The sequence below is a fragment of the Jaculus jaculus genome, chromosome 9 (genome assembly GCF_020740685.1).
Source record: "Jaculus jaculus isolate mJacJac1 chromosome 9, mJacJac1.mat.Y.cur, whole genome shotgun sequence".
Lineage (NCBI taxonomy): Eukaryota > Metazoa > Chordata > Mammalia > Rodentia > Dipodidae > Jaculus > Jaculus jaculus.
Window position 1 is genome coordinate 4,882,443 of NC_059110.1, and position 25,064 is coordinate 4,907,506.

Genomic DNA, 25,064 nt, shown 5'->3' on the forward strand with positions numbered 1-25,064 from the left:
TAGCACTTGAGAGGCAGAGTTAGGAAGATCACCATGAGTTTGAGGCCACCTGAGATTACATAGTGAATTCCAGGTCAGCCTGGGCTAGAGTGAAACGCTACCTGGGGGGGGGGGGGGGGAGGAAATCTGTAGTTGTTGAATATATAGCTCATCAGTGAGATTTGACTAACATGCTTGAAGCCCTGGGTTCAATCCCCAGTACTGTGTGTATGTATGTATGTATGTATGTATGTGTATATATATGTATGTGTGTTTATGTGTGTGTGTGTGTGTATATATATATATATATATATATATATATATATATGTACACATATGTATATGTATATGTATGTATATTAAATCTCATTAGGTAGTACAATACTTTTAGCTGAAAGTCTTAACATGTTTATAATTTCCAAAGGATTAAAACTAAATTTTCCATCATTCACCCCACCCCAGCATATTACAACCTGACAGAAAGTGGAACACTAAAGGCCTTGGAGAAACTCACTACAGTAGAATATGAAGGTTTTGTGAAGGTAAACTCTAGGTCTTACTCCTCTTTCTATTCTTCTCTTTTTATTCCCTCTCTCTTTCTATTAAAATGCTCTCTTCACAGTCTTGCTTTCAACAACTTCTTGCTTAAATGAATGGAGGAAAAAAGAAACAGGGCCATGTAGATGTTGCTGGCCTGGAAGGAGGATGAGCACATGTGTCAGCCATTGACGGCAGCTCCCAAGCACGTGGAAGTTCTTCTACCTGTACCATGGGGGGAGAGACTGGGCTGGAAGGAGGTCCAGACATTCCATGTTTGTATTGTGAGCCAATGGCTTTAAAGTGCAAGGCATTGAACCCAGGGCCTTGGGCATTTTTATTTCCCTTAGGCAATACAGTACTTTTGGATGGAAGTTTTACATTTTTATAAATTCCAAAGGATTAAAACTCAATTTTCCATAATCCACTCTATGCCAATACGCTATATGCCCAATCATTTTCTTTCTTTCTTTCTTTTATTTTATTTTTCTTGAGTTAGGGTCTCACTCTAGCCCAGGCTGACCTAGAATTAACTATGTACTCTCGGTGACCTTGAACTCACAGCAATCCTCCTACTTCTGCCTCCCAAGTGCTGGGATTAAAGGTGTACACCACCACTCCTGGCTCTTATTTTTAAATTTTTATTTTTATTTATTTATTTGAGAGAGGGAAAGAGGCTGAGAAAGAGAGAGAGAATAGGTGTGCCAGGGCTTCCAGTCACTCCAAATGAACTCCAGATGCATGCACCACCTTGTGCACCTGGCTTACGTGGGTCCTGGAGAATCAAACAGAGGTTCTTTGGCTTTGGAGGCAAGAGCCTTAACCACTAAGAAATCTGTCCAGTCCCCATTTTCATATTTTTTAAGACAGTGTCTCACTAGCTCAGGCTGACTTAAACTCCCAAGTGAGCCTCAAACTAACAATCCCCCTGCCTCAAACTCCCAAAGGGCTGTCACCAAGGTGGGCCTGATTCAATGATTTTTTTTAAGCTCATTTGCAAGGTGACAGAGAGAAGGGGCGTATCAGGGCCTCCTGCCACTGTAAACGCACTCCATGTGCATGTGCCAGTTTGTGCATCTGGCTTTATGTGGGTACTAGGGAATCAAACCCAGGCCTTTAGGCTTTGCAAACAAGCTCTAGCCCTGATTCGTTGATTCTTAAGTATTTGGGAGATGGGAAATGGCTCAGCAGCTAAAAGCAGTTGCTTGCAAAGCTGATGGCCTGGGTTCAATTCCCCAGACCCTGTGTAAAGCCAAATGTACCAAGTGGAACATGCATCTGGGATCTCTTTGCAGTGGCAAGAGGCCCTGGTGTGCCCATTCTTTCTCTCTGTCTCTCTCAAATACATTTTTTTGTTTGTTTGTTTTTACAAAGGGCTAGAGAGGGCTGAAGAGATGGCTTAGTGATTAAGCGCTTGCCTGTGAAGCCTAAGGACCCCGGTTCGAGGCTCGGTTCCCCAGGTCCCACGTTAGCCAGATGCACAAGGGGGCGCACGTGTCTGGAGTTCGTTTGCAGAGGCTGGAAGCCCTGGTGCACCCATTCTCTCTCTCTCCCTCTATCTGTCTTTCTCTCGGTGTCTGTTGCTCTCAAAAAAAAAAAAACAACAAAAGACTAGAGAGACGAGTTAGCAGTTAAGGTGCTTGCCAGCAAAGCCAAAGTTCCCAGGTTCAATTCTCCAGTACCCACATAAAGCCAGATGCACAAAGTCGTGCATGCATCTGGAGTTTGTTTGTAGTGGCTAGAGGCCCTGGTACATCCATTCTCTCTCTCTCTCATAAACGAATAACTGAAATACATATGAAAAATAATTTTTAAAAAAAGCACTTTTGGAATATAAGAGCTACCTCTCAACCAGCGGCATACCCCCTAGGGCTCATCATGCCCCTGTAGCCAGAGGCAGAATACTTGGCCCCTCTAAGCTGGGCAGACATGTTCACCCTGCCAACTGTGAAAAATAACTTTTGGGGGCTAGAAAGATGGCTTAGTGGTTAAGGTGCATGCCTGCAAAGCCAAAGGACCCAGGTCCCATTCCCCAAGACCCACATAAGCCAGCTGCAAAAGGTGGTGCATGCGTCTGGAATTTGTAGCAGCTGGAGGCCTTGGCATGCCAATTCTCTCTGTCTCTGTCTCTCCCTTTCTCTCTCTCTCTCTCTCAAATAAATAAAAATAAAAATAAATTTTAAATCATTTTTAGGGGCTGGGGAGATAGCTCAGAGGTTAAAGGTGCCTGCTTGCAAAACCTGCACATCCAGGCTTGATTTCCCCGTACCCACATAAAAAGCCAGATGAACAAAGTGGCACATGTGTCTGGAGTTTGTTAAAAAAAATATACATATATTTTAGTATATTACTTGTTTGTAACAGCTTCTTTACATATTAGAAAATTATTTTGCATTTTCATGACCAGTAAGCCTGAGTTTGCAAGTTTTTACTAATTGCAGTTAAAACGGGTAATGTTTTTGTCTAAAATATGCACAGGCTCTTTGTGCACATGCCCAAGTTTAGAAGGAAGGTTAATGGAAATCATGTTTACCCGAGAACAGCAGAATCCCCAAACCTTCAGTCTTGCTCTCTGCCCTTCCCCTCAGAATCAGGTTCCTGCCAGAGCTGAACCATTATCTTTGCCATGGACTCGCAATGAAGGAGTAAGTGTGCCCTGCAGCCCGCTGTCCTGCTTGGCCAATGTGGTTCCTTTGGAGAGCTACACAAGGTCCCATCCATGCCAACATTTGCCATTTCCTAATCATTCTGCCAAGGCCGGTTTGAGAAGATGTGACCGTTACATTTTGCAGGTCTCCAGCCACCACCAGTGTTATTAATTGACACAAATTTCATTGTGCTTTTCTGAATACCCATTGGTAGTAAACTTTTTGTTTAACATGGAAATAAAATGTAGTATGGGAAAATGAGTAACACTTTTTGTCTAACAGCTCAAAACCGTGTGCTGTATATTTATAGCATGAGGCTGGAATTAAGTAGTAGTGAGAAAATGCAAGCTGAAGCTGTGGCTCCCGGTGGGACAGGGCTCTACTCTGTTAGTAGAATTCCTCTGTCCAGATACAGCTGTCAGAAAGCCGGAAGACCGGGGAAGGAACTAGAAAAATAAACTGCTAAAAAATTGTGAAATCAGGAACAAGAAGGACTTGGATCAAGGAGTTTAAAGAAGACAGCCTTGTAACTAATCAGCTGACATGCCGGCAGTAAGCCGCCGCCTCTTCCAGTTCCTCCTGTGGCTGCCAGGCTGCTGGTGGGCAGAGACAGCAGGCCCTTCTGTGTGCCAGGCCCCTGACCTCTGTGACCCGGCAGCCAGACTGGCCTTTCTCCTCTCCCTCAGCTGACCAGGGCTCCACATGGCAGCTGGTCCCAGGCCTGGCTTCATGAAGACACGCTTGCCCTGGGTCACAGGGCCCCAGCCAGGACGTGACAGTCCAGTTGGGGACAGGGAGCAGACACCACATCCAAGGCAGTGAGAGGCTGGTGGCCCAAGTCATAGCCACTCAGCTGGGGGAACGAGACTGGTGAGCTGAGGGCAGGGGGCCTTTCATGTTCCAGCTCTGAAAACTGCCATGAGCCCTTTATTTATTTATTTATTTACGTATTTATGTATTTATTTATTTATTTGAGTTTTTGAGGTAGAGTCTCACTCTAGCCCAGGCTGACCTGGAATTCACTGTGGAGTCTCAGGGTGGCCTCCAACTCACAGTGGTCCTCCTACCTCTGCCTCCCAAGGGCTGGGATTAAAGGTATGTGCCACCATGCCCGGCTATTGAGCCCTTTGAATAATATGCACTGGGAAACTAGGAGACAGTAATACCAAGGCCTTAGCCTGCTTCTCCCAGGTGATGTGGTGGAAAGTCTGAACCCATAAGGCAAAGTCCTGAAGCATTCCTCAGGAGTGTGCTGCCAAGCTCACGGGTCCAGAGGAGGGCCCCAGTTCAAAACCTAGGCTAAACATCTGCCAACTTTTCTCATCTGTGAAATATAATCACAAAGCATTAGGACACAACTCCATGAATACCTGAACCCAGAAGCCTAGCAAAATGCCTGGGACAACAGTAAATAATTGTTACCATTTTATGAACTGAAAGGAGGAAGACATGGCTGCAGACTGGCTTGGTACATTGAAATTTTATTCACACAGCTCAAAGCATGTGGGCATCAGTTTTCTGTGGCTATCAATTCCATAAACGGTCTCCTGTTTCCAGGACTGTGGAGGGGTAGAAGGACCTCAACCTGCAGGACAGGAGCCAGCCTGCTATGTTGGCAGAGGCAGCCACTTATCAGAAGCTGGCCTGAGGCAGTGTTCAGCTGCCTGCAGGAGAAGCAACTCTCCATTAGGCTGCCTCCTTCCCCTGTGGCCATAGAAGCAGCTGGCCTGTCACTCGAGGGAGGAGCCTCGATCTCATCTTCTGAAAGGTTCAGGAGCTGGGTGGGTGACTATGGTCCTCCAAGACTTGCTGGGGTTTACCACAACAGTCAACAGGGGCAGACCTTCTGGACCAGACTAATAATCCCAGCTACTTGGGATGCTGAGGCAAGAGGACCACAAGTTCAAGGCTTGCTTGAGCTACAGAATGAATTCAAGACCAGACTGAGTAATTTAGGAAGGGACTCTATCTTAAAAAGTAGGGCTGAGCCAGGCATGGTGGCACACGTCTTTAATCCCAGCATCCAGAAGGCATAAAAGGATGGCCATGAGTTTGAGGCCACCCTGAGACTACATAGTAAATTGCAGTTCAGCCTGGACTAGAGTGAGACCCTACCTCGAAACAAACAAACAAATAAGTAGGGCTGGAAAAATGGCTCAGCGTTTAAGTTTAGCCTGCAAAGCCTAATGGCCTGGGCTTGATTCCCTAGTACCCACATAAAGCCAGATGCACATAGTGGCACATTCATCTAGAGTTCATTTGTGGTGGCTAGTGGACCTGGTGCATTCATATTCATTTTCTCTCTCTTCTTGAAAATAACTAAAACATATATTTAAAAGCAGGGAGGCTGGAGAGATGGCACAGTGGTTAAAGGTTCTTGTTTGCAAAGGCTGGCGGCCTTCATTCAATTCCCCAGGACCCACATAAGGCCAGGTGCACAAAGTGGATCAGGCATCTGGAGTTCATTTGCAGTGGAAAGAGGTCCTTTTGTGCCCATGCCCATTCTCTCTATATATTTACCTCTTCTTCTGTCTCTTGTCTCTGCCTCAAATAAATAAATAAATAACGTTTAAAAGGGGGGACTAGAGAGATGGATTAGCAGTTACAGCTCTTTCCTGCAAAGCCAAGGTACCTAGGTTCAATTCTCCAGGACTCACATAAGCCAGATGCACAAGGTAGCAGATGTATCTAGAGTTCATTTGCAGCAGCTAGAGGCCCTGGCATGCTCATTCTCTCTCTCTCTCTCTCTCTCTCTCTCCCCCCCTCACCCCTCTCTTTCTCTCTTCCCCCCCTCTCTCTCAAACACACACACACACACACACACACACACACACACACACACACACATAAATGAATAAAAATAAAATAATTTTTTAAGTGAATATGGAAGCCAGGCATGATGGTGCATGCCTGTAATCCCCGTACTCAGGAGGCAGTGGTAGAAGGATCATCATGAGTTTGAAGCCACCTTGAGACTATATAGTGAATTCCAGGTCAGACTGGGCTAGAGTGAGACCCTACCTCAAAAAAAAAAAAAGTAAATATAGTCCCCAAAATGTAGCTCTATGGTAAAACACTTGCCTGGCATGTGCAAGGCCCTAAGTTCTATTCCCAGTAGAGGTAAAGAGCCAGCTGTGGGCTGCCTTAAGTGAAGTCAAAGTCTGGGAAGCCAGCAGCCCAAGGGCAGGAGAGGGCCACCTACCACCTGCCCACTCAGCAAAACCATGCTTCCTTCTCACCAGACATTTGGTCAGCAACAGCAACTAGCCCACTTTTTAAAACAGATACAATGAGGAAAAAATAGCTCTTGTTTTGAGGAACCTGAAAATCTAAGAGTGGGGCAGGGGCAACAATAAAGTACATATGGTCACAGATGGGTTCTGCAAGCTCATGTCCTTATGAAATGGGAATTTTGAGGTTCCCTGCCAATGCACCACTATGCCAATGCACCAATATGCCAATGTACCAATAAACTTAGAGTACCCAGTATTCTGGTTTTATGAACTTAAAGAATTAAAATCCATATTGCTGAAGACTGCACATACTTGGGCTGCAAGATCACTGAGAAATCTTGCTGGAGCTGAGCTGAAAACCTCCTCCATGTAGACTAACTGACAGAAGCTGGAAAAAATCTATGCTGCATGCAGCACCATGGGAGAGAAAAATCATCAGTGGAGATAAACAACAATGGACACTGCAAGCCTTAAGTTGGGCCAGCCAGGCCAAATGAGACAATGGGTGCAATAGTGGCATGTCTGTTATGGGGGAAAACAATGGCTCTCTAATTGGACTGGAGACCTGCTCCATGGGAGGGAATACATGCCTTGTACTGTAAACCTACAACAGGGGTAGTCATGAGCCCCAGGGGTGTAACGCCTGCTGGTTTCTGGCTAAATGCACATACTATGCTCACCAAACTTCCCTGTAAGCACTTCTCTTAATGTTCATACCATATATTAATGCTACTCTCACTGTTGGTTAGAGGAGCTTCTCTTTTCACATAGTAGTGACCTTGTGATGACTCAGAAGGCACCATAGTGCTAAGAAGTGACAGAGGAGTGTTCAGCACTGAAATATCTCTATCACACCTTCCAAGGCTCAGGGTCCTTTGAGGAAGAGGTAGCAAAAAGAATATAAAGCCAGGGCGTGGTGGCACATGCCTTTAATCCCAGACCTCAGGAGGCAGAGGTAGGAGGATCGCCATGAGTTCAAGGCCACCCTGAGACTCCATAGTGAATTCCAGGTCAGCCTGGGCAAGAGTGAGACCCTACCTCAAAAACAAAACAAAACAAAACAAAAAAAGAATATAAAGGCAAAGGAAGGGCAGGACTGCTTACAATGCACTCTTCCAGACAAAAAAACGGCCTGGATATCCATGACCTTGTAGTGCCTGATACTACTTACATAAGACCTTCATAATAGGAGGAAAAGATGATGACATCAAAATAAAAGAGACACTAATTGAGAGGGGGAGGGGATATGATGGCAAGTGGATTTGTGAAGGGGAAAGTGGGAAAGAGGGTTGAATTATCATAGTTTATTGCCTATAATTATGGAAGTTGTCAATAAACAAGATTTTATGTATTTTTTAAAAAAGAATTAAAATCCATAGGCCAGAGCATAAGGTTTAGAGAAACGTTATTAGATTGAAGAAAGGCAGGAGAGGAAAGTGCAGAAGGCTCCTGCCATGTGAGGGGCAGAGGGGGTAGAGAGCCTGTGTGGGAGTGAGGGAACAGGGGCCTCGACAATCAGGAGCCAGCCAGGAGCGAGCCTGTCCCCGGGTATGCATCTACTCATGACCTCGCTGTGATGCTCCTCATGTTCAGCTGTACGTGAACCTGAGAGACACCCTGACTGGTCTGGGCCAATGACCAGCCACGATGCCAAGTCTTGGGGGCTGAACTTGACCAACCACAATGCAGGATTAGATTTAAATTCTAGGAAAGGGGTTCTACTTCCCAGGAAGGGCTCAGGTTGTTAGTAGAGAAACAGATCTAGGGAACTCCTTTAGGCAAGAGATCAGAAGTCAGATCATCCTTGGATCTGTGGTAAAGTGGGGAGGGAGAGAGTGGGCATTTATGCCTCTCATTCTGGAGCCTGGCCCCAAGCTACCTGACACAGCTACATGACTCCCTCTCAACGAGATAACACATGGCTTATTGGAAGTTCCCTAGACCTTCCCTGGTGGGCACTTCAAGTCTTGGAGTGGACCCCTGGCAGGATTCTGTTAGGAGAACAGATTCCTGAGACAAAGGCGGACATTTCTTAGCCATATGCCACATGCTACCCAGTTCAAAGGCCACATGGCCTCCAAAAATATTTACCAATGTAGCCCAAATTTGCCCTCAGTGATTTTCAAGATAGAGAAGTGATTTTCAAAACACCATTTCAAACAGAAAGTCTGAACACACGAAGGGAAAAACAAAAGATTTCATATGAACGAGTTTTGAGACCTTGTGCTGAGTCTGGCCTCACAGGGAGCCACACGACAGGACATGTAACAGGAATGGTGAACAGGCTGTGCACTGAATCACATGTCTCTTCAGCAGGGGGGCCACACGATCAACAGACACCTGGAACCAGTCCCCTACAATTGAAACCCTGATGTGATAGGAACTTGGTAAGAATTTTCCTTTGGAGATCTACTTCCACAAAAAAATGATCTATTGTAATTCGTTGGGTTTTGTTTTTTGTTTGTTTATTTGTTTTGTTTTGTTTTTCGAGGTAGGGTCTCACTCTGGCCCAGGCTGACCTGGAAGCCCACTATGTAGTCTCAGGGTGGCCTTGAACTCCCAGTGAGCAATCCTCCTACAGCTTGATCTCTTGTAATTCTTATCCAGTGATGAATGCATTAAGTAAAGGCAGCACCGTAAGCCACAGCACAAGGCCTGAACAGTCTCTGTGACCTGAGTCCTCACAGTAAAACCTTCACGCCATCATGAGCTGTGCCGTTCACTTGGTGAGTGATTGGTCCGCACGCAGCGCAAAGCCCTTTCTATTGGAGCTTCCTCTTCCCGCAGCTCAGCTCAGCACCCCTGGGTCTCTTCCCATTCTCCGTGTCATCGTAGGGGTCCCAAGCCCTCTCCATGTGATCTCAGAGAAGTGGTGCGATGTGTGTGTGTGTGTGTGTGTGTGCGCGCGCACACACGCGCGCGCACCCTTGCGCGTGTGCATGCATGTAACATAATAGTTTTTATTTATAATGTGTATATATTAGCACAATAATGTGTGTGCCCACCATAACCTTGTTTCTTAGTGTCTGTCAATAAACTTCCTTGAGGTAAACTCTGCTAGCATTTTTTTAGTATTAGCTTATATGAACTTGGTCAGTACCCTTCATTTGACATTGCATTCTGTAATCTAAACTTGATTTTTATACAGCATTCATTCACGTTGTCACTGTGGTGTGAAGGAAATAACAGGGATTGCATAAGGAAGAGGAGTGCAACCTGGAAAAGCCTTCCAATACCTCTCCCCTGCTGGGAAACAAGCCTAAAAGCAGTTTGGTTTTGCCGACTCTGAATACCGGGATAGCATTTCTGCCCCGTGCGCTCAGTGAACAGCCCCTCTGCTCCCAGCCTCTTCTTGGCCCTGTCCGGGACCTTTCACTTCCAGTGCGATTCAGGTGGCTCCGGATATCTTGCAGGTTCTATGCTCTGCTTGAAACTAGTTGCAAGATCTACCTTGCTAAACAACAACAAAATAATCCTGGTTTCTGAACGATGTTATCAACCTTTGGAAAATATTTGAAACCTAGACTTTGAATAAAAAGGTTCTTGGATCTGTCATTTATTCTTAATTGGAATCGAAGTAAATTACTAGTCAGCTTCACAAAAAATTTCATTTTGTTTTTCCTTGAGGCAGAGTCTCACTTTAGCCCTGAGTGACCTGGAACTCATTCTATCGCCCCAGGCAGGTCTCCATCTCCTACCTCAGCCTCCCAAGTGCTGGAATTAAGGGTATACACTGCCACAAAATGCTTTGTTTTGTTTCTTTAATTCACTTTGTCCTCCATCTTTTTTTTTTTTTTTTTTTTTTTTGAGGTAGGATCTTGCACTAGCCTAGGCTGACCTGGAATTCACTTTGTAGTCTCAGGGTGGCCTCGAACTCATGATGATCCTCCTACCTCTACTTACTGATTGATGGGAATAAAGGCATGCGCCACCACACCCAGCTTGACTTCAATCTTAAAGAGTACAAAGGAGCTAGGTGTGGTGATCTGGGAGGCTGGGGTACGAGGATCTTAAATCCAAGACCAGCCTGGGCTACAAAAGAAGGAAAAGGAACAAAGATCGTCCTACTTATTAAACTTCACTGCTTATTCTACTTGGTCCTGGCCTACGCAGCACCCAACAGCCAAGACCCATCAAGCAGACAGTCTAGACGCTGAGCTCACCCTCAGCGATAACATGCCTCAGGTATCTCAGCCCGCGGGGTCAGCGATCGCCACGTTCTTACAGAAGAGATTCGTGGGAGCTTGGAGTGTGACTAAAACTGCCCCGTGCTGTAGCTACCTTTGCCGCGGGCACAGACACCTGACCAAACGCAGCTGATGGGAGGAAAGTGTCTATCGTGGCTACCAGACTCAAGGGGAAGCTCCATGATGGCAGGGGCAAACATGGCATGAGCAGAGGCTGGACGTCACCTCGGCCACAACAGGTAGAAAACCCAAGTTCTAGCAAGGGGGAGCTGGCTATAGCACCCCCAAGCCCACCCCCTATAACATACCTCCTCCAGAAAGGCTCCACCTCCCAAGTTGCCATCAACTGGGGGCCAAGCATTCAAAACATAAGAGTTTACGAGAGATACCTACTTCCAACCAGCCTTGGTTCTATGTGAGTGTCATCCTGAGTTTCGGGACCACAGCAGTGTCCAGACAGCTGCCACTCTCCCTGCCCTCCCTCAACCTGTTTTTCTTCTACCCTGCATCCAGGGACCCACTTCATCCATGGTTTCTTCTCTCTGGGCAGGCTGCAGAGCCCGCTCAGCTCTCCAACCTCTGTTCCTCCCTGCTGCCTCCAAAACAAACACGAATTAGCCAAAAGGACAAAGGAGTTTCTGTTACAGAAAGGTCAGAGCTTTAAGATTCCCAACACTGGGAAGATGGCAAGGTGGCTGAAGGGTCTGAGCTCCTGACCTCGTTCACATTTCCGCAGAGACCTAAGTCAAGTGCTTCGCATATTTCTCCATCATTCTTACCAGCGTCGTGAGCAGCTGCAGGCTTCTGCCATCTTCCCTGCTCCTGGGCTCTGCCTGGCTCCATCCAGGGAAGTCCAGGTTCAGCCTCTGACACTCTTCCTCCTGCTCCTCAAAGGCCTCGCCCTTGCTTGGGCATGCAGTTGCATGATCTGACCCTCCACTGCCCACCTGGACCCTAGGGGACTGCCTCCTGGTTGAGGTCTTAGAGATCTGTCCTTACCTCTCCCCAGAGATACTCTGGGACCTGATTCGGGAATCTTGCAGGTGCCTTACCAATCTTGTCTGGGTATTCATTCCTATGTGGAACAGGAAGCAGGTCTTCTTGTCACTCAGTTTGTAGGTAATATGGCATGATGACCAAAGGCTTTGTCTCAGACACAGCTTGACCTCAGCATTCATCAGCTGCAGGATGGTCAGGCTGACGAGGCTGTGTCACACAGGGAGAGGGAAATGAGGCATAGCACCCGTCTAACATGTGGGACCCTCATCCTGGCAGATAAATCAGAATCAGACACTAGTTCCAGGCCCTTTGCATGTGAATGGTGTACAGCAATGTTGTCTTACGGCCTTTGTAATACCTACGGCATATGTTAGAAGGCCTTCTGCACGTGTGTGTATGTGCGATGATAAGGTGATATTTTAAGGCCCTTTGCATGCGTGTGGTATATGGAGGCAGTTGTTCAGTGAGTGGCACTCATGGCTGTAATTCCTCTTAACATCCAGCTACTACTCTTTGGACCTCCTCCTCTTGCCACGTGCAACGTGAAACGTGGGGATTTGAAGTGAGAATGTCAGGAAACTTGCAGGGTGAGGAAGGAGGCAAGTTCCGAAAGTCACAGAGCAACGGGCCATCTTTCAAAGGGATCCGCTTAGGGTCTTTAAGGAACACGGGCCAGAAGCAGCTCGCTGCACCCTCAGACAAGGGCTCCTGGCATTGCCGACCAGAAGGGAGGGCCATCAGTGACGCTCAGTGGGAACAGGCCTTCTGGAGCGCCCCTCCCCCACCACTCCCACCCCAGCCAGCATCTCAGCTTCTGAGCGCCAGCCGTGTCCTCTGTGATGCTGGGTCGGCTCCTTCACAAACGTGCCCCCTCTAGTGCCCCCAACAGCAATTCCGCACGGGTGTCATCCTGGCCCCAACAGTTTCTAGTTTTGCTACCTGGAGCAAGTGAGCCCTTTTTGGTCCTGTCCCAGTGGGGGATGCTTCTGCACCTCACCGGCACCCGAGGACTCTGGTAGAGGGCTGCGCAGACGCTCAGCAAGAACCCAGTAGCTGCCTGGCCAGGCGGCTAGCTGCCCTGCCCGAGCCAGGATTGAAGCAACGCACCAACGTTGATTCTCTCTTCTCCTGGACACAGAAGCTACAAGCACCTCCTCCCCAGCGTTAGACGTGGGCGGTGGTGCGCTGCAGTTCCAGCCCAGGTGATTGCTCTGCTTCTGGGGGGCTTGGCCCACAAAAATCCTCCCCCTGCTCCCCCCCCCCCCATCACCTGCCCCATTCAGGCCAGCTGAACAGCAGTAACCCCGCGGAGGAAGGCCTTCAGTGTAATGGGAGGAGAGGACATAAGAGTATGACCTTTTAGTAAATAAATACATAAACAAATGAGTGTGTGGAATTGTGAGGACAATTGGACTTTTTGTTTGTTTTTGGTTTTTCAAGGTATGGTCTCACTCTAGTCCAGGCTGACCTGGAATTCACTATGTAGTCTCAGGGTGGCTTCAAACTCACTGTGATCCCCCTACCTCTGCCTGAGATTAAAGGTGTGCACCACCACCCCCAGTTCAAATGGACATTAAAAATATTTTTTGGCAAGTTTCCTCCATGGTGTTTCCTTAGATTAGAACTTGACCAACACTACATGTTTCAGTTAAAGCAACAGTGTTGCAGTTCCAGATATTTGTGAAATGGGAAATTACATTTTTTATTTTTTTAACAATCACATATATATGCTCTCCTCTTGGTCTTCAGGCCAGTCTTTTAAGAAAATAGAGTATGTGCCTCTGAATTGGCGGGCGGTTGTACAAGGCATGTGACTTGCTTGCTTTGGTTCACGCACAGTGAGGTGTTTCAAGGCTTTCATTTGGAGTTTTAATTTGAAATTTTTTGCGTGTAAGCCAATCTCTTTTCAAAATAGAGAATTCTTTTTAAATTTTTTTTTGTTTTGTTTATTTATTTATTTGAAAGTGACAGACAGAGAAAGAGAGAAAGAATGGGTGCCCCAGGGCCACCAGCCACTGCAAACGAACTTCAGACCCGTGCACCCCCTTGTGCATCTGGCTAACGTGGGTCCTGGGGAATCAAGCCTTGAACCGGGGTCCTTAGGCTTCACAGGCAAGCACTTAACCGCTAAGCCATCTCTCCATCCCCCAAATAGAGAATTCTTAAAAACTGTTTATAGGGCTGTACAGATGGCTCAGCAGTTAAAGGCATTTGCTTGCAAAGCCTGGCAGCTCAGGTTCAAATCCCCAGTACCCATATCAAGTCAGATGCACCAAGTGGCATAGGCATCTGGAGTTTGTTTGCAGTGGCAGGAGGTGCTGCCATGCCCATTTTCTCCCTATCTTTCTATCTACCTACCTGTATGCATCTATATCTGTATCTATATATCTCTATCTTTACCTATATATAGATATTTTTTTAACTGCTTAGTTTCTCACTGTCATTTTCTTTCTTTTTTTTTCCTGGTCAGGTTTTCTGTACCCATAGTTATTTCTAGGTTTCTTGGATTCACCATTGAAAACATCCTTTCAGGGGTTGGGAGGGGAACCCCATCTCTTGAAGACTGCACACCAGCTGCCCAGGGAGAATCTAGACTGGAAGAGATGTCGTCCAACTTCCCGCTGGAGAAGGACATGGGGCTAAGGGACACGTCATGTACGTGCGGTCACGATGAGAGCAGACCCGCGGCCCGGCCCTGCTGGCGCCTGCGCGGGGAGCCGGGCCGCAGATACACTGTGGACGCGAGTTCGAGTCCCAGTACTCTCATCCTTTGTTCCCCGCCCTCATTCCCATGCAGATTTCCCACACCGAGTCTGGGAGGTGGGTGGGCGAGCATCGGAATATTTACGAGGGTTTCCCCGCCCCCCAACCCAGGCCCCAGGGGACCTGGAAGGAGGAGGGGGAGAAGCCATTGCCAGGGGAGAAGCAAATGGGAGAACAAAGTTTTGATGCGCATCCCGGGGTCGCCGGCCGGGAAGGCTGTTCCGGGGACAGACCCCCTCCCCACTCCACCCCCGGGGACGGGGTCTGCAGGACGCAAACCAAGCGGCCTCTGAACCGCAGCGGCCACTGCGCCGGGGACGGGGACCTTTCAGGAGTTGCTGGTTTTAAGCTGCACCGCCCATGCGCACTGCCGCCTTCCCGCTGTCTTTTTCAGACAGGGTTTTCATTAGGGTGGCTAAATTCCACTTTAAAAGTGGATTCAGCCCAAATGTGTTCGCATGAAATTATATCCATTTATAGCTTACAATGTAAATCATCTTTAATTATAGGTGATCTGTGTGGTATTTTGATAAAAAGAAGAATATTAGCACGCTGGAACTGAAATGGAGACAGTTTAATGGCCTTAATATCACACTGCCAGAAATAATCAGCTTTCCCGCCTTTAATCAGCTCCCTAGCCTCCCATTCCCTCCCCTTCTCCAGAGAACCAGGGTGGCCCTGTAGCCTTTGAAAGGGACACAAGGGCTTCCTCAATGTCATTCAAAGTCATTCACAGCTGTTTTTCAGGAAAGCATGCTGAAGCTACCCTCAACTGTTTATTTTCTCGTGTATACTTAAATATACCAGAAAATTAAGTTTTTGTTATTTCCAAAAATCCATTTTGCCTATCCTCTACCTTTGTAAGATATATATATATGTATACACACACACACACACACACACACACACACATAGAAATGGAATCTTTCATCTGATCCACTGACAGGAATTGTACTAGCTCAGCATTATTTCACCACCATTTATTATTTACCTGTCCAAAGAAATAGGTGCTCAGCTATATCTAATGATAGCTTTTTTTTTAAAAAAAGAAAAGTTAATGAAAGGGTTAAATTTTTTCCTCCAAATTCCCCATAGGGAAAAAAGTGCACTTCATAAGAGCATTTTGTAGAAAACTGGAAATTAGTAGGGATATTTAGTAAATGTTTTAAATGAGTATTGCATGGCTTTGATCAAATAAATGTACACATAAATTTCATCAACATTTTATGCGCAAATAAGAGCCATGCATGATGGGGCATGCTTTTAATCCCAGCACTGGGGAGGGCTGCGGTAGGAGGATAACTGTGAGTTCAAGGCCAGATGGGCTACAGAGTGAGTTCCAGGTAAGCCTGGTTTACAGTGAGACTCTGACTCAAAAATAAATTAATAACATTTACGACTCCACAAGCATAACCACTCTGTGGATGGCACCTCCCTACAGCTTGCCCGGCCCCCTTGTCCAGCTGCTGGAGGCACTGCCGACGGTGGGCAAGCAAGAGGGACACCTCGTCTCCTCTGTGGCTGGCCAGGATCTGCGCGGTGACATCCCCCTCAAAAAGGCTTCTCTTGACTAAAAGCATGTTCCTTTTTTGTTTGTTTGTTTGTTTGGTTTTCAAGGTAGGGTGTCACTCTAGCCCTAGAATTGACTAGTCTCAGGGTGGTCTTGAACGCGTGGCGATCCTCCTACCTCTGCTTCCGAAGTGCTGGGATTCAAGGCATGGGCCACCACGCTGGTTTATGTATATTTTTGAGACAGCGTCTTGCTAAATACCCTGGCTTGCCTGAAACTTGTAGCCCTTCTGCTGTCTCAGCTTTCCAAATGCCACCATTTGCTTTCTCTTAGGTATAAACCTTTAACAAATAATGCTTTTTGTCTAGGGAGACGTGATTATCAGCGAATCTCACACTGGAATTAATATATTGGAATGACCTGTGCAGGAAGATGGAGGGGTATAATTTTATTTTAAAACACAGAATACAGCCACATGTGGTGGAGCACACCTTTAATTCCACCACTTGGGAGGCTGATAAAGGAGGATACAGTGAGTTTCAGGCCATCCTGGAGTTATAGAAACACACACACACACCCAGAAGAGGAAAGATCAGGCCCTTGCCACACTTTACTGCATTAGAACATATTAGAATATGCTAGAATGGGATACCCCAAAGCCAAGTTTTAGGGGCTTAGTGAAAAGGAGTACACAGGAGAGATGTCTGGGGAAGAAGTAGCTGAGATCAAACTGCACATTACGGAAGTGGTCTAGGAAAATAGAGCCGACATGAAAACTCTGCTGTGACCTATAAAATTAAAATGTATGTCTTATATTGTCCACATTCATGGGGGGAGACACAAGCATTTTCACACACTAAGGATGGTGGATATAAACTGATGGGCCGTTTTTGTTTGTTTGTTTAGCGAGGTAGGATGTTACTCTAGCTCAGGCTGACCTAAAATATAGTCTCAGGTTGGCCCCAGACTCACCACAATCCTCCCCTCTTGGCTTCCCAAATACTGGGATTAAAGGCGCACACCACTACTCCTGTTTGATAGGAGATTTCTTCAAGGCATTTTGGTAATTACAAAAGACAGGATTCTTTTATTTTTCTTTTAATTTTTATTAGCATTTTCCATGATTATAAAAAAATATCCCATGGTAATTCCCTCCCTCCCCCACCCACACTTTCCCCTTTGAAATTCCATTCTCCATCATATTACCTCCCCATCACAATCATTGTACTTACATATATACAATATCAACCTATTAAGTACCCTCCTCCCTTCCTTTCTCTTCCCTTTATGTCTCCTTTTAAACTTACTGGCCTCTGCTACTAAGTATTTTCATTCTTACACAGAAGCCCAATTATCTGTAGCTAGGATCCACATATGAGAGAGAACATGTGGCACTTGGGTTTCTGGGCCTGGGTTACCTCACTTAGTATAATCCTTTCCAGGTCCATCCATTTTTCTGCAAATTTCATAACTTCATTTTTCTTTACTGCTGAGTAGAAATCCATTGTATAAATGTGCCACATCTTCATTATCCACTCATCAGTTGAGGGACATCTATGCTGGTTCCATTTCCCAGCTATTATAAATTGAGCAGCAATAAACATGGTTCAGCATGTACTTCTAAGGAAATGAGATGAGTCCTTTGGATATATGCCTAGGAGTGCTATAGCTGGGTCATATGGTAGATCAATCTTTAGCTGTTTTAGGAACCTCCACACTGATTTCCACAATGGCTGGACCAGATTGCATTCCCACCAGCAGTGTAGAATGGTTCCTCTTTTTCCACATCCCCGCCAACATTTATGATCATTTGTTTTCATGATGGTGGCCAATCTGATAGGAGTGAGATGGAATCTCAATGGAGTTTTAATCTGCATTTCCCTGATGGCTAGTGACGTAGAATATTTTTTTAGATGCTTATATGCCATTCATATTTCTTCCTTTGAGAATGCTCTATTTAGCTCCATAGCCCATTTTTTGATTGGCTTGTTTGATTCCTTATTATTTAACTTTTTGAGTTCTTTGTATATCCTAGATATTAATCCTCTATCAGATATATAGCTGGCGAAGAGTTTTTCCCATTCTGTAGGTTGCCTCTTTGCTTTTTTCACTGTGTCCTTTGCAGTGCAAAATCTTTGTAATTTCATGAGGTCCCAGTGATTAATCTGTGGTTTTATTGCCTGAGCAATTGGGGTTGTATTCAGAAAGTCTTTGCCAAGACCAATATGTTGAAGAGTTTCCCCTGCTTTTTCCTCTAGCAGTTTCAGAGTTTCAGGTCTGATGTTAAGGTCTTTAATCCATTTGGACTTAGTTCTTGTGCATGGCGAGAGAGAAGAATCTATTATCATCCTTCTGCACATATATATCCAGTTTTCCCAACACCATTTGCTGAAGAGGCTGTCTTTTCTCCAATGAGTATTTTGGGCATTTTTATCGAATATCAGGGGGCTATAGCTACTTGGGCTTACATCTGGGTCCTCTATTCTGTTCCACTGATCTACATGTCTGTTTTTGTGCCAGTACCACGCTGTTTTTGTTACTATGGCTCTGTAGTATAGGTTAAAATCAGGTATGGTGATGCCACCAGCCTTATTTTTGTTGCTCAGTATTATTTTAGATATTCTAGGTTTTTTGTGATTCCATATGAATTTTTGGATTGTTTTTTCTATTTCCATGAAGAATGCTTTTGGAATTTTTATAGGGATTGCATTAAATGTGTAGATTGCTTTAGGTAAGATTGCCATTTTCACAATATTGATTCTTCCAATCCAGGAACAGGGGATGTTTCTCCACTTTCTAGTGTCTTCTGCAATTTCTCGCTTGAGTGTTTTAAAGTTCTCATTGTAGAGATTCTGTACTTCCTTGGTTAGGTTTATTCCAAGGTACTTTATTTATTTATTTTTTTGATGCAATTGCGAATGGGAGTGATTCTCTGATTTCATCCTCTGTGTGTTTGTTGTTAGCATATATGAAGGCTACTGATTTCTGTGTATTTATTTTGTATCCTGCTACATTGCTGTAGGTTTTGATCAGCTCTAACAGTTTGCTAGTAGAGTTCTTAGGGTCCTTTATGTATAGAATCATGTCATCTGCAAATAATGATAACTTGATCTATTCCTTTCCAATTTGTATCCCTTTTATGTGTGTCTCTTGCCTTATTGCTATGGCTAAGGCTTCCAGAACTATATTAAATAAAAGTGGGGACAGTGGACACCCTTGTCTTGTTCCTGATTTTAGTGGAAAAGCTTCCAGTTTTTCCCCATTTTGTAATATGTTGGCTGTAGGCTTGTCATAAATAGATTTTATTATATTGGGATATGGTCCTTCTATTCCCAGTCTCTGTAGGACTTTTATCATGAAGGAATGTTGGAATTTGTCAAATGCTTTCTCTGCGTCCCATGAGATGATCATGTGATTTTTGTCCTTCAACCCATTTATATAATGTATTACATTTATATATTTGCGTATATTGAACCATCCCTGCATCTCTGGGATAAAGCCTATTTGGTCAGGGTGAATGATCTTTTTGATATACTCTTGTATTCTGTTTGCCAATATTTTGTTGAGAATTTTTGCATCTATGTTCATGAGGGAGATTGGTCTGTAATTTTCATTTTTTATTCTATCTTTGCCTGGTTTTGGTATCAGGGTGATGCTGGCCTCATAGAAGGAGTTTGGTAGAATTCCTTCTTTTTCTATTTCCTGGAAAAGCTTAAGAAGCAATGGTGTTAGCTCTTCCTTATAGGTCTGGTAAAATTCAGCAGCGAATCCATGTGGGCCTGGGCTTTTTTTAGTTGGGAGATTATTGATAACTGTTTGGATCTCCATGTTTGTTATAGGTCTATTTAAGTGATTAATCTCATCTTGATTTAATTTAGGTAGGTCATATAGATCAAGGAAATCATCCATTTCTTTCAGATTTTCATACTTTGTGGAGTATATGCTTTTATAGTATGTCCCTATGATTTTTTGAATTTCTCTGTAATCTGTTGTGATGTTACCTTATTCATCTCTGATTTAATTAATTTGTGTCTCTTCTCTCTTTCTTTTGGTCAGATTTGCTAAGGGTTTATCAATCCTGTTTATCCTTTCAAAGAACCAACTCTTCGTTTCATTAATTCTTTGGATTTTTTTTTGTTTCTATTTCATTAATTTATGCCCTAATCTTTATTATTTCTTCTTGCCTACTGATTTTTGGTTTGCCTTGTTCTTCTTTTTCCAAGGCTTTAAGGTGAAGCATTAGGTCGTTTACTTGTGACCTTTCTAATTTCTTAAGATAGGCACTTAAGGCTATAAATTTACCTCTTAGAACTGCCTTCATTGTGTCCCAGAGATTTTGATATGTTGTGTTCTCATTATCATTTGACTCTATAAATTTTTTGATTTCCTTCTTGATTTCTTCATTGACCCATTCATCATTTAGTAGTGTATTGCTTAGTTTCCATGATTTTGTGTATGCTCTAGAGCCTTTCTTGCTACTGATTTGTAGTTTAATTCCACTGTGATCAGGTAGAATGCAATGTTTGATGGGAGATTTCTTCAAGGCATTTTGGTGATTACAAAAGACAGGATTCTGTATGCCTTTGAGCTATAATTTCACTTCTGGGAATTAATTTTGTATAAATTATCTTGAATGAGCCATGATAAAACAATCTTGTTGCCAAAACAATCTTGTTTCAAATGGAAAAAGTTAGGAGAAACAAACTGTATTTAATTATTATTTATTATTTTCGGCTTAGTTGTATTTTCTTTTTATTTATTTTTATTTATTTATTTGAGAGAGACAGATAGACAGAGAAAGAAGCAGAGGGAGACAGAGAGAGAGAGAGAGGGCGAGAGAGAGAGAGAGAGAATGGGCACACCAGGGTCTCTAACTACTGCAAACAAACTCTAGATGTATGTCCCACCTTGTTCATCTGGCTAACGTGGGTACTGGGGAATTGAACCGCGAATGGGGTCCTTAGGCTTCACAGGCAAGTGCTTAACCATTGCATTTTCTATAGTCAGCATGGTTAATTCATTCTGCAGTAAAAGTTTTGAAGAAAAAAGTATGTCCACTTTGTTGAAGTTCCTTTGTTTTCTCCTCTCTCTCTCTCTCTCTCTCTCTCTCTCTCTGGCCACGAACTCATAGTGATCCTTCTAAGTATGCCTCTGGAATGCTGGGATTAAAGGTATGTGCCACCATGTCTGTCCAAACATTTCCCACCGTTAAAAATATATTTTACGTATTTACTTGAGAGAGAGAGAGACAGAAAGGGGGGTGGAGAAAGAGAGAATGGGCACACCAGGGCCTCTCACCACTGCAAATGAATGAACCAGGCACTGGTGTCACCTTGTGTATCTGGCTTATGTGGGTATTGGGAAAACTGGGGAATTGAACTTGGATCCTTAGGATTTCTTTTTTAAAATTATTATTATTATTTTTTTCACAGTAGGGTCTCACTCTAGTCCAGGCTGACCTGGAATTCACTATGTAGTCTCAGGGTGAACTTGAACTCATAGCGATCCTCCTACCTTTGCCATCCGAGTGCTGGGATTAAAGGTGTGTACCACCATGCCCAGCCTTTACTGCTTAAATAAACTCAAGTGTAAATTTCTGAAAAATAGTACATAAATAATCTCCCATGTAAGATACAACCCCAAACACTGAAAGTACTGGATTTACTTTTGTTGTTGTTGGTTTTTTTTGAGGTAGAGTTTCACTCTAGTCCAGGCTGACCTGGAATTCACTCTTTATTCTCAGCGTGGCCTCAAACTCAAGGCGATCCTCCTGCCTCTGCCTCCTGGGTGCTGGGATTCAAGGCATGTGCCACCACACCGGGTTGCTTTCACCTTTTAACTTTCCTCTGAGTTTGGGAGACCTCCGCCTCTATGGGATTCTTTTTTTTTTTTCTTTGTTCCTAGTGCCAATGCATCACCATGGAGTTTCATACAATCAGAAGAGCATTGCAGAGCACGGCCTTTTCTCAAACCAGAATCCACTCAAATGTGCGCTTAAGCAGCAAGGAGTACTGAAGATATCTACGAGAACTTTCAGCTCAGAGCAGAAATAGCAAAGGTAACACTGCTGCATCCTTATTTTCTCACAAAAGTTCTCATGAGTGATGTTTTTGTTTGATGTTTTTAAAAATACTTGATCCTTGAAAGCTTCCCCCAAATCATTGCAAAGTTTAATACTTCCCACTGTTTGTACATCTTCCCCAGATATGGTGGACACAAGCCGCCCAGCCCCCCAGCTGTTGCCATGGAGATGCTGGGAGTGACTGCTACACATGGTGACATTCTCCAACCTAAAACTGTTGCTTCCCTAGACTGAGACACATGCTTCACAGCTGAGTCTAAATCCATATTGAATTTAAGCTTTTGCTGACTAGCTGCCAAGTCCCCGCGCACCCAGACCTGTCCTCCCCTGTTCTCGGACGACAGGTGCGCACGTACAAACTCGTTCGTAAAGAGGCTGCTTTGTAAATAGGGGAGGCACTATCCAAGAAGTACTTTCATGGTGAAGTAATCGCCGTTTTTCTTTTTTCCTTAGCTTTTTTGAGACAGTGTCTTGTGTAACCCAGACTGACCTCAACTTCACTCTGCATTCCAGGTTGACCTTGAACTCCTACTTCTTCTGCCCCTGTCTACCAAGTGTTGGAATCACAGGCTTGCACCACCCTGCCCCCAGCTACTTCTGTTGAAAATATTTGATGAGGGCTGGAGAAATGGCTTAGCGGGTAAGATGCATGCCTGCAAAGCCTAAGGACCCAGGTTCGATTCTCCAGGTCCCATGTAAGCCAGATGCTCATGGTGGTGCATGCGTCTGGAGTTCTTTTGCAGTGGCTAGAGGCCCTGGCACACCCATTCTCACACACTCTCTCTCCCTCCCACCCTTCTCTCTGTCTCTAGTAAATAAATAAATAAAAATAAATCTTAAAAAAAGAAAATATTTGTTGAGTCAACTTAATTGCATGGTTTATTTATATAGGTTTATCTTTGTGTTATCTGCACAGTTGACTTTGAAATATGCATTTTCATAATCCAAAGAATTCCCATTGCATAACATTGTAAGTCACGATCGTTTTATTGTGACCTACATTCAGAGGCATGGTAAGGCACACCTCACATTGCATTCTAAATGCTTCACATAGGAGAGCCTTGTGGAGTGGGCTTCTGGGTTTGCTTCTCTGAGCCCCCAAATCCAGATCGGTCTGTTTTGACTGTTTTGTATATTGGACATCCAAAGCAAAAACGAAAATGCAAGTTGAAAACCAGTGATCCAATCTAGACTGTCGCTCATTTCACCGCTGCACAGCATTGCACAAAGACAGAAAAACAAGGGCAGACCAAGTTGGCAGCCTACCATCCCTGCCCACTTTGCTTTGAAAGAGTCATTACAATTTCACTTGGGTGTAGACTTCTGTTCACTAGTTTCGCATCTACTGCAGATGTATCCAGCAAACAATTGAGCCTCGGGCCTTGGCTTTTCTTGATTGTGAGAAAACAATTCATAGAAGTGAGAAAAATTAGAAATAAGGTTTATATAACCCTCGGTGTTAGGCAGATTTCATCTATAAAACCGCTCAGTCTTTCTAAACTATGTGAATGGAATTTGTTTGCTTCAATGCAATTTCACCGGAGGTTTCTAAACGGTGAGCTAATTACTTGATCTAATTTTGGAACTTTCCCAAAGTTAATCTCTGAATTCGTTATCTTTTGCTTCTCTTTTATGCGTCATCTTTTCTTGTCACATTTCATTAGGAATTAAAAACCAAGAGAGACAAAGTACAATCTATTTATATTTTATCAAGTTTCAAGATAATAGAAAATATTTTATCCCATGAGAACTTCAGGAGAGCTAGATGATTTCTGACCCAGTATTTTGGCAGAATATAAAAGAACAAATAATTATGGGACAGTGATATTTGTTTTTTTTATTTTTTGTTCATTTTTATTTATTTGAGAGTGAGAGAGAGAAAGAGGCAGATATAGAAAGATTGATAATGAGTGCACCAGATCCTCTAGCCACTGCAAACAAACTCTAGACGTGTCCACCCCCTTGTGCCTCTGGCTGATGCAGGTCCTGGGGAATCGGGGTCCTAGGGAATTGAGCTTCGAACTGGAGTCCTTAGGCTTCATAGGCAAGCCCTTAACCACTAAGCCATCTTTCCAGCCCTGGGTAGTGATATCTTAAAACATTCTTCAAAATCATCCCAAGAAACAGCAGTTTTACTGTACTGATTTTTCTTTTCTTTTCTTTTTTGTTTTTGGAGGTAGGGTTTCACTCTAGTCCAGGCTGACCTGGAATTTACTATGTAGTCTCAGAGTGGCCTCGAACTCATGGTGATCTTCCTACCTCTGCCTCTCAAGTGCTGGTATTAAAGGTATGTGCCACCATGCCAGGCTACTGCACTGATTTTGATCTCTCCTATATATGAGAGACACAGAAAGAGGGAGTCTGAGAGACTGTGCACACCAGAGCTTCTTGCCACTGTAAATGTACTCCAGACACATGTGCCACATTGTACATCTGGCTTTACATGGGTACTTGGAACTTAAACCCAAGCCAATAGGCATTGCAAGCAAGTGCCTTTAACCATTGATCCATCTCCCCAGCCCATGATTTTAATTTTTTATTTGAGATAAGGTCTTACTTAAGCCCAGGCTGACCTGGAATTCACCATGTAGTCTCAGGTTGGCCTCAAACTCTCAGCGATCCTCCTACCTCTGCCTGGCCATGATTTTAATTTTTAACTGAAATGGATCTCTGTGTGCACATGTCATGTGTCTGTCTGTGTTTGCATACTTGCACAGATGTGCAATGAGGTGTAATTATGGGGAGCACCAGCTACTATATCATAGGACATGGGCTGGAGCCCTGTTCCTTCGTGAGCTGATTGACAGACAGTGGGGAAAATCACCTAACGTCTGACTCCAGTTTTCCCATCTAAAAGCAGAGCTAATGACACTTATTCAGTCAGGTTCAAGGGCTTGCAAAAATAAAAGGATATAGTGTATGTGCTAATTACCTAGAAAGGGTCCTAATAACAGGTACCAATGAATGTGATAATTATTCCAACAGTAGGATTTGGAGCTCTTTATTTGAGCCTCTGGTTTTTCATATGGGAAAGTGGAATTAGCATGTCATAGACACGGAATAGAAGTGGCAGTGGCCCTGTAACCGTGGGCATGAACGCTCCAGTCAGGATTCTTTGCTCTGTAG